The sequence below is a fragment of the Mirounga angustirostris genome, unplaced genomic scaffold, assembly GCF_029215605.1.
Source record: "Mirounga angustirostris isolate CCGP_5_RB_7025 unplaced genomic scaffold, mMirAng1.0.hap1 SCAF_80, whole genome shotgun sequence".
Taxonomy (NCBI): domain Eukaryota; kingdom Metazoa; phylum Chordata; class Mammalia; order Carnivora; family Phocidae; genus Mirounga; species Mirounga angustirostris.
Window position 1 is genome coordinate 164,576 of NW_026991788.1, and position 10,324 is coordinate 174,899.

The window sequence follows — 10,324 nt, forward strand, 5'->3', positions numbered from 1 at the left end:
TGAATGATGTGAACATCCTTTTGTCTTCAGTTCTCAGGACTGAAAATCAAGTGAGTCTACAGCACTAGGCAGAGTACTGTAAAATGCTTGAAGCCTGAGGATTCCATAGTAACCTGAGATCACTACCATTATGATGTCACGGATCTAAGGCTCATGCCGTAACTGCCAAACTGACATACTTGTTTCCCTGATTTGGCCTGCACGTTTTGATTTTTTAAAAGTAATCTTTTTTATTTTGAGATAACTATAGATTCATATGTATCTGTAAGAAATAATACAGAGAGATTACATCAATTTTCTACAGATAGAGACTTCCAGACACTTCCATCACCACAAGGATCCTTCCTATTACCCTTTTACAACCACACAAACTTCCTTCCACCTCCCCCACCTCTTTAATCCCTGGCAATCACGAATCTGTTCTCCATGTGTATAATTTTGACATTTCAAGAATGGTATACAGAGGGGATCATATAGTATGTAACATTTTTGTGATTTGCTTTTTTCCACTCAACATAACGAGAGTCATCCGGATTGCCACAGGTGCTCACAGTTCATTTCTCTGTGTCTCTTAGTAGTATGCCAGGATATGGCTGTATCACAGTTTGCTTCAGCACCTGCTGAAGGAATTCTGGATTGTCTGCAGGCTTGGGCGTTCACTAATAAAGCTGCTGTAAACATCTGTGTACAGGTTTTTGTGTCAGCGTCGGTCTTCTCTCCTCTGGGCTAAATGCCCAGGAGTCCAATTGCCAGGTCCTAGGGTAGCTGCTCTGTTTTGTTTTTTAAGACACTAACTGTTTTCCAGAATGGCTCTGCCATTTCACATTCTCACCAGTACTGTGGGAGTGATTCAGTTTCCCCACATCCACACTAGCATCCACACTGGCAACTAGTGTTGTCATTTTTTATTTTAGCTGTTCTGATAGCTGTGTCATGATATCTCACTGTGGATTTAACGTGCATTTCCCCAATGGTTAGTGATGCTAAACATCTATTTGCCGTGCGGACATCTTCTTCAGTGTGACGGAACCTACAGTAGTCTGTTAAAAACATTTTCCGTGGAGACGGTGTTCCCTGTCCACTAGAAAACTGACCATTTTACAGATGAGGAGGTGCTTCACGGACAGGTTAGACGCTTTCAATTCAAGCAGCTGCGACATAACATGAAGGATTCAAATCCAGCTGACTCAGGAGGTCACTCAGCTTCCTGTGAGGGCCCCCCACTCTTCTCACACGGACAGTGTCTTTCCTTTGACAACAGTGGAGGACTGAAATTTGATCCTACTAACAAAGTTCATGGTTTCCCTTATAGGCACCTCGAACAGGTATGTGAATCCCTCTCTTTTATTCCCCACTCGACTCTATGGGCCTCAAGGAAAGAGTCTATGTCTGATTTATCATTTTAATTCTCACAAACATTGGCACATTGGAGGAATTCAAAAATTCTCTTGAATGGGTGAATGAAATAGTTTTCTGGCATGGATGGATGGGGAAAAGGCATGACCTAAACTAGTCTCTCTCTCATTTACTTCATTCATTCAACAGATAGTGTTTGAACCTGTACTAGGAGAAAGACACTTGCTAGGTCTGGGCAACAGAGAGCCAGGCCCAACTCTCACAAAACCAGGATTTAAATGGGGGGGGCGGCAGAAATTAAACAAAGAGTGTCATCAATAACTGTGTAACACCAGACTCTGGAAAGTACTGCAGAGAAAAATTAAAGAGTGAGATGAGAAATTAAAAGAGGGACCTGACACCTGATTTCAGTTGTGAAGAAGTCTCCTTTGAAGAGCTCCTTTAAAATGAGCTTTAAAGAATAATTAGGGATTGATTAGAGAGAGGAGAGAAAAGAGGAAGGCAGAGGGAAGGGACAAGAAGAGAAGTGTATTGGAAGGGAAGATACATTTTTCAGCTGAAGGGACAGAATGCGAATATGTGACGTTTCAGAGACATGGAAGAGTTTGCTAGTTTGGAGATACAGGCAGAAGGTACAGGAGCATGAAATATGCCTGAAAAAGTAGGTAGAGGCAAGAGCACAAGTCCTGGTAGACCTTTTAGACTTTACTGAGGCCTCTCATCTTAAAACCAAACTAGCACAGAAGTGACATGTAGATAGTGGCCTTCAGACTTTTCACCACTTTTATTTTTTTTAAGATTTTATTTATTTATTTGGGTGGGGGGTAGCAGAGGGAGAGGGACAAGCACAAACAGTGCTGAGAGTGGAGCCTGACCTGGGGCTCGATCTCACAGCCCTGAGATCATGACCTGAACCAAGATCACGACCTGAGCCGAGATCAAGAGTCAGAAGCTTAACCGACTGAGCCACCCAGATGCCCCTTCTCACCACTTTTAAAGGGACAAGTGCTAGTCTGGACATGTTTGATTGTATTAGAACCATGGAGGCTCATGGGGCAACACTTTCTGGCCTCCCCTCAAGCATCTGTCAACAGTTATTTAATGTAAAAATGTAGGCAAACTTATCTCTGCACCTTCCCCAATTCCCAGATTATGTCCCATTTCTCTGCCTCTCCCTTCAGAGAGGTTAGAGATTTAGAGACCAGGAAAACTCTCCTTCTAGAATCTAGTATCTGCTTATCAATACTGATATGCATCAGTCTCACTTGGGGGAGTTTTCAGGCACTCCCTCTCTAACCCCCAGAGGTTCTGATTCATCAGATCCAGAAAACCTGTATTTTGAAAAATTTTTTGAGTGATTCTTGTATGTAACCAGGATTGTGAGTTACTAATCTTCAGGAATTAATTGAGAAAGATGTAGTGTTCTGATTCTATCTTCCCCTTGTAGTAAAGCCAAGGAGAGAAAAGTTTTCTTAGAAAGATAAAGGGAGCTTTCCTTAGTCATGTAATAGTTACATTTACAGTAATAGCTAAAGCTTAATTTCTTCTAAAATACCATTGCTACTTATTTTAATTTGATGAATGAGCTCTAAATAGAATCACAGTGATAGGGTTTGTTTTCATCTATTTCATTGAACACTTAACTTTTCACCCTAAATATCAAATAGAAGAGATAGTATAAGGTAATCCTATGCCCATAATACCAATATTTTTAAGCATGTTGCAAAGACAAGACTATTTAAAAATTTTTTTTGAAGATTTTATTTATTTGAGAGAGAAGTGAGAGAGAGAGAGAGCATGAGCAGGGAGGGGGGTCGGGGGGAGGGGGAGAAGCAGACTCCCCTATGAGCAGGGAGCCCGATGTGGGGCTTGATCCCAGGACCCTGAGATCACGACCTGAGCCGAAGGCAGATGCTTAACTGAATGAGCCATGCAGGTGACCCTAGACTATTTTCTTAATTCAATTTCTTTCTTTTAATTTTTTTATATTTATTTTATTTCAATTCCAGTATAATTAAGTGTTATTATTAGTTTCAGGTGTACAATATAGTGATTCGATAATTCTATACATTACTCAGTGCTCATCATGATAAGTGTACTCTTAATCCCCATCACCTACCATCCATCCCCCCACCCACCTTCCTTCTGATAACTATCAGTTTGTTTTCTATAGCTAAGAGTCTGTCTTTTGGTTTATCTCTTTTTTATTTGTTTTGTTTCTTAAATTCCACATATAAGTGAAATCATATGGTATTTGTCTTTCTCTGACTTATTTCACTTAGCATTATACCCTCTAAATCCATCCATGTTGTTGCAAATGGCAAGATTTCATCTTTTTTATTGCTGAATAATATTCCATTGTGTGTGTGTGTGTGTGTGTGTGTGTGTGTATCACATCTTCTTCATCCATTCATCTATCAGTGGACACTTGGGCTTGCTCCATAATTTGGCTACTGTAAATAATGTTGCAACAAACATAGGGGTGCATATATCTTTTTAAATTAGTGTTTTTCTCTTTTTAAAGATTTTATTTATTTATTTATTTATTTATTTATTTATTTATTTATTTATTTGAGAATGAGAGAGGGTGAGCAGACAGGTGGGGGCAGGGGCAGAGGAAGAGGGAGAGGGAATCTCAAGCAGACTCTGTGCTGAGCGCAGAACCCAATGTGGGGTTCGATCCCATGATCCCGAGATTATGACCTGAGCTGAAACCATGTGCTAGATGCTTAACCGACTGAGCCACCCAGACACCCCACAAATTAGTGTTTTTCTATTTGGGGGGTAAATACTCAGTTATGGATCATATAGCAATTCTATCTTTAATTTTTTGAGGAACCTCCATATTGTTTTCCACAGGGGGCTGCACCAGTTGGCATTCCCACCAACAGTGCACAAGAGTTCCTTTTTCTCCACAATCTTGCCAAAACCTGTTGTTTCTTGTGTTGTTGATTTTAGCCATTTGGACAGGTATGAGGTGATAGCTCATTGTGGTTTTCATTTGCATTTCCCTGATGATGAGTGATTTGAGCATCTTTTCGTGTCTGTTGGCCATCTGTGTCTTCTTTGGAGAAATGTCTGTTGATGTCTTCCGCCTATTTTTAAATTGGATCATTTGGTTTTTTGGTGTTGAGTTGTATAAGCTCTTTATATATTTTGGATACTAACCTTTTATATCATTTGCAAATATCTTCTCCCATTCAGTAACTTGTCCTCTCGTTTTATTGGTGGTTTTCTTTGCTGTGCAGAAGCCTTTTATTTTGATGTAGTCCCAATAATTTATTTTTGCTTTTGTCTCCCTTGCCTCAGGGGACATATCTAGGAAGATGTTGTTACAACCAGTGTCTGAGAAATTACTATCTGTGCTCTCTGCTAGGACTTTTTTGGTTTCAAGTCTTACATTTAGGTCTTTAATCCATTTTGAATTTTATTTTTGTGTATAGTGTAAGAGAGTGGTCCAGTCTCATTCTTTTGGATGTACCTGTCCAGTTTTCCCAACACCAGTTTTTGAAGAGACTATCTTTTTCCCATTGTATATTCTTGCCTCCCTGCTTGTACATAAAATCATGGGTTTATTTCTGGATTCTCTATTCTGTTCCGTTGATCTATTGTCTACTTTTCCGTCAGTACCATACTGTTTGGATTATTACAGCTTTGTGATATACCCTGAAATCTGGGATTGTGATACCTCCAATTTTGTTCTTTCTCAAGATTGCTTTGGCTATTTGGGGCCTTTTGTGGTACCATACATATTTTAGAATTATTTGTTCTAGTTCTGTGAAAAATGCTATTGGTGTTTTGATAGGGATTGCATTAAATCTGTAGATCATTTTGGGTATGGGACATTTTAAAATATTTGTTCTTCCATCAATAAGCATAGAATATTTTTCCATTCATGTTGTCTTCAATTTTTTTTCATCAGTGTTTTATAGTTTTCAGAATATAGGTCTTTCACTTCCTTGTTTAAGTTTATTCCTAGGTAGTTTATTATTTTTGGTATAATTGTGAATGGGACTGTTTCTTAATTTCTTTTTCTGCTTCTTCATTATTAGTGTATAAAAATGCAGATTTCTGTATATTGATTTTGTATCCTGTGATTTTCCTGAACGCATTTACCAGTTCTAGTCTATTTTTGGTGGAGTCTGGAGGGTTTTCTGTATATATAGTATCATGTCACTTGCAAATAGTCAAAGTTTTACTTCTTCCTTACCCATTTGGATGCGACTTATTTATTTTTCTTGTCTTATTCCCGGGGCTAGGACTTCCAGTACTATGTTGAATACAAGTAGTGAGAATGAACACCCCTGTCTTGCTCTTGATCTTGGGGAAAAGCTTTTAGTTTTTCACCATTGAGTATGATTTTAGCTGTAGGTTTTTATATGGTCTTTATTATATTGAAATATGTTCCCTCTAAATCTACTTCGTTGAGAGTTTTTATCATGAATGGATATTGTACTTTGTCAAATGCTTTTCTGCATCTATTAAAATAATCATGTGCTTTTTATCCTTTCTCTTGTTGACGTGATGTATGATGTTAATTGATTTGTGAATATTGAATCACGTTTGCATCCTAGGAATAAATCCCACTTGATCACGGTGAATGATTTTTTAATGTATTGTTGGATTGGGTTGGCTATTATTTTGTTGAGGATTTTTGCATCTGTGTTCATCAGAGATATTGGCCTGTAGTTCTCTCTTTTTTAAAAAAGATTTTATTTATTTGCGATAGAGCAAGAGTGAGAGAGCGAGAGCGCACAAGCAGGGGGAGTGGGAGAGGGAGAAGCAGGCTCCCCGCTGAGCCAGGAGCCCGATGGGGGACTCGATCCCAGGACTCTGGGATCATGACCAGAGCTGAAGGCAGACGCTTAACTGACTGAGCCACCCAGCCGTCCTCTTTTTTTTTTTTTTTTAAGTGTCTTTACCTGGTTTTGGTATCAGGGTAATGCTGGCCTCACAGAATGAATTTGTGATTTTGGAAGCTTTCCTTCTAACTCTTCTTTAAATGTTCGGTAAAATCCACCTGTGAAGCCATCTGCTCCTGGACTTTTGTTTGTTGGGAGTTTTCTGATTACTGATTCAATTTCATTCCTGGTAATCAGTCTGTTCAAGTTTTCTATTTCTTCCTGATTCAGTTTTGGGAGGTTATATGTTTCTAGGGATTTATCATTTCTTCTAGGTTGTTCAATTTGTTTGCATACAATTTTTCATAATATTCTTATAATCCTTCATATTTCTGTGGTGTTGGTTGTCCTTTCTCCTCTTTCCCTTCTGATTTTGTTTATTTGAGTCCTCTCCCTCTCTCTCTCTCTCCTTTATGAGTCTGGCTAAAGGTTTATCAATTTGGTTGATCTTTTCAAAGAACCAGCTCCTGGTTTCATTGATCTGCTCTATTGGGTTTTTTTTTTAGTTTCTATTTCATTTATTTCTGCTCTAATCTTTATTATTTTCTTCCTTCTTTAGGTTTTGGGTTTTGTTTGTTCTTTTTCTAGCTTCTGTAGGTGTAAGTTTAGGTTGTTTCTTCAATGTTTTTCTTGCTTCTTGAGGTAGGCCTTGATTGCTATAAACTTGCCTCATAGAACAGCTTTTGCTGGATTCCAAAGTTTTTGGACCATGGTGTTTTCATTTTCATTTGTCTCCATGTATTTTTTAATTTCTTCTCTGATTTATTCCCTTACAATTTTAAATCTTTGATTAAATGTGTATATTGGAAAACATTATGTAGTGTCGAGAGCATGAGCTCTGGAATCCAATTACCTAGTTTTAATCCTTCCTTATGATTTACTACCTACATGACACTGGGTAAACCAGTTATACTTCTAAAGCCTCAATGTCCTTATCTGCAAAATCAAAATGATGATAAAAGCATCTGCTTCATAGGGTTGTTGTGAGAATTAAATGAGATCATACTGCAGAAATGTTAGTATGGTACCTAACAGATTAATCCTTCAAATAATTTAGTTATGCTTACAGGAGACAATGAGACTTTTTATTCAAAAATAGCAACAATATAATGGGTATTCCCCCCATGAATAAAGACAGGGAGAGAGAACAGGTAGTAATGCCAATTGAGTAACTACAAATTGCCAAGTTCTTTGCCAGGCAGTTTATGGACATCATCTCATTTGCTTGCAGCAGATTTGTGAGGTAAGAATCATTATTTCCATTTTATAGATGGAGAAACTGAAGCTCAATAAAGTGAAGTAACTGAGAACCACATACCAAATAATCTGCAGAGTCAAGTTTGTCTAATTTCAAAGTCATATAGTTTTTCCTCACCTAAACAATGTTTTCCTTCTGGAGGAGGAAAGGAAATATATTTTAAGCCACATCCCATTTAGGTTGGCTCCCAAATTATTTAACTGACACATATGTGAGTGTTTTCATCAGCTGTCAGTGTTTGCCTATGGTGCCCCTATCCCACTCAGTCTCTCCTCCCTGAAATGGCTGGTTGAGGAACACTTAGCCACTGCTGGTACCATGTCCTAACTCTCAGTCAGGAAGTTTGCATCAGCTCCCAAGATGGACAGGAGACTCCTGTTATTTTACGGAGCCAGATCTGAGGTTTTAGACAGGCAGGGAGTAGGAGGAGTCAGGACTGGGAAAGTCGAATGATTCCCCTCCTGATGTCTAGTGGTTCACATCGCTAAGATAGATACCAGGCTGTGAATTGTGCCTCCTCAGCTGATCCCCATTCTGGATCAGTATCCCTATGAGTAATTTCTCTCCTGATTCTGGCACTCTGGACTTTCTACTACCACTGATGGGTTTTTATCTCTATAGAGGGGAAAAAAGGGATGCCCAGGCCTTGGCTGCGAGTGCTCACTCCACTACCCTTTGCTGCCCTCTACTGACCATACCTGGAAAGTACATTTAACCTTTCAGGCCCTTGGCCCAAATAGATACTACAGTGAGTGAAACCAGGCACACAAAATTTGAGGTGCACCAAAAAACTAAGTAAATAAGATATGATATTTTAATTTTAATATAGTATTTTAAAAAGTCAATTTGCAAAAAATACATGGTGAACAAAATATCTAAATGTACCCTAAAACAGTACTACTAGCTTATATGTACACAGAACCTGCCATCCATCTTTTCATTCAAGAAAGAGGTCTAATACTGCAGTGGCAAATCATGCTATCAATACTGGTCAACCTTTTTCATCACTCACATATATGGGGGGAAAAAACCCAGAAAATTTAGAGTAAGTGAAAAACAAAAATGAGGAGGTCTAAGTGGAACAGATATTGTAACAGTCGAATCCTAAAGAAAACAAGTAAGAGAACAGGGAAAAAAAAAAAAAACTGATTAAGAAAACAAAACCAACTAACATCTTCAGAGTCAAGAAGCCAAAGAATGGGTGGCTATAAAATAAGAACAAAGAAAAAGATTTTTTGGAAATTAAAGATATCATCGACCAAATTAAATGTACTAGAAAGTCTTGAAGATTGAGTTTAAGGAATCCCACTTGACTTTGACACTTGGAACATTCATCTTTCAGTTTTAATGACATAAGATTACCCTTTCTTTCTCAGTAAGTAGAGCTATTTGGTCCTTCGGTAAGGAGTAATTTAATCATTGGAATAATGGAAATGCTATTTTAATTTGTAGAATCAACGTATAAACAAAACTTGGAAGACAACAACTGTAAAAGAATCTGACTAATACTAACATTGATAATATAAAAAAAATGGAAGTCTGAATATTAAGGCAGCAGAGACGTGGAAGAGATAATGTCACAGATCTTTTTCACCTATTTATTTATATAGCAAAAAATCAAGATACACTGTCTAAAATTGATGTAACAAAATACAGACGTAAGCATACTCTTTAAAATGGTAATAACCAGAAAAACCAAAACAATGTAACTGGAAAATGTAGAAGCAGATGGATAAAAGAAATAAGTTTCTCATCTTTCAATAGATGCTATTTCAAGTTCATAAAACAAGAAATGAAAGTATTAACATAGGTTTCAGAGGTATTGTGATAACCACCAGCAGAACAGAAAATATTTAAAAATAGGGAGCTGGAAATGAGGAGTTGGGGAACAGGTTCAGGCAGGGAATTTACTTTTCATTTGGTACCACTCTGTACTGCTTGTTTTTTAAAATGTGTGTATGTATTAATTTTACACTATAAAAGTTAAAAAAAAAAAAAAAACCCTCTTTGCAGCTGCAGCTCTTGGCATCATTTCCTTCCCAGCTGCAGTCTCTTTCCTTACACCAGTGGTCAGATCCTACTGAGACAGGAAGGAGTAAGAGGAAAAGAAAAGTTTCTGCCCTTAATTTAAGTGTCTTGGAATCTTTTTTATTTGTTTGTGCTTGTGTTCTGTCTTTTCAAATGGCGCCACTCTTTGGAATACTAACTTTTGACTACTTTCATCTGTGATGTCTAGAATCTTCTTAAAGTCTTGCTAAACTTTGGTATCCTTCTGTTCCTTCTTGACAAAGAGTAATCCTGACTCATTGGCTCTTACTGCGACCGTGGTATTTTATTTTCTTAGAATCTTGGTTCTGGTCAACTACTTCCTAGCCAGGTCCAACTCAGCCTGCCTAGGTAGGAATGAAAAGTCTATGGAAGAGTGATGACAATTACTACTATCAGAACAAGTAAGACGTGGCATATTAGTAAGTTAAACATAGTGCTAAGGGAGCAGGGTGACGTTCATTACCCCATTCCTCATGCACTGACAGAGGAGAATGTGTTTCACTCCACTGTTCTGGAGAGAACACACTCGGAGGAATTTGGGAGTAGACGTTTTCTCTAGACCACAATCTTGCACCAAAGTGCCAAAAGCATGGGACACGAGACACAAGGAAATGAAACCAGAATATCTAAATTTTCGAAGAAGGCAATAATGTCTCAGGGTCACTCTCTAAATTTGAGAAACAAGGCAGAGGATCATAGGGGAAGGGAGAGAAAAATGAAACAAGATGAAACCAGAGGGAGACAAACCATAAGAGACTTT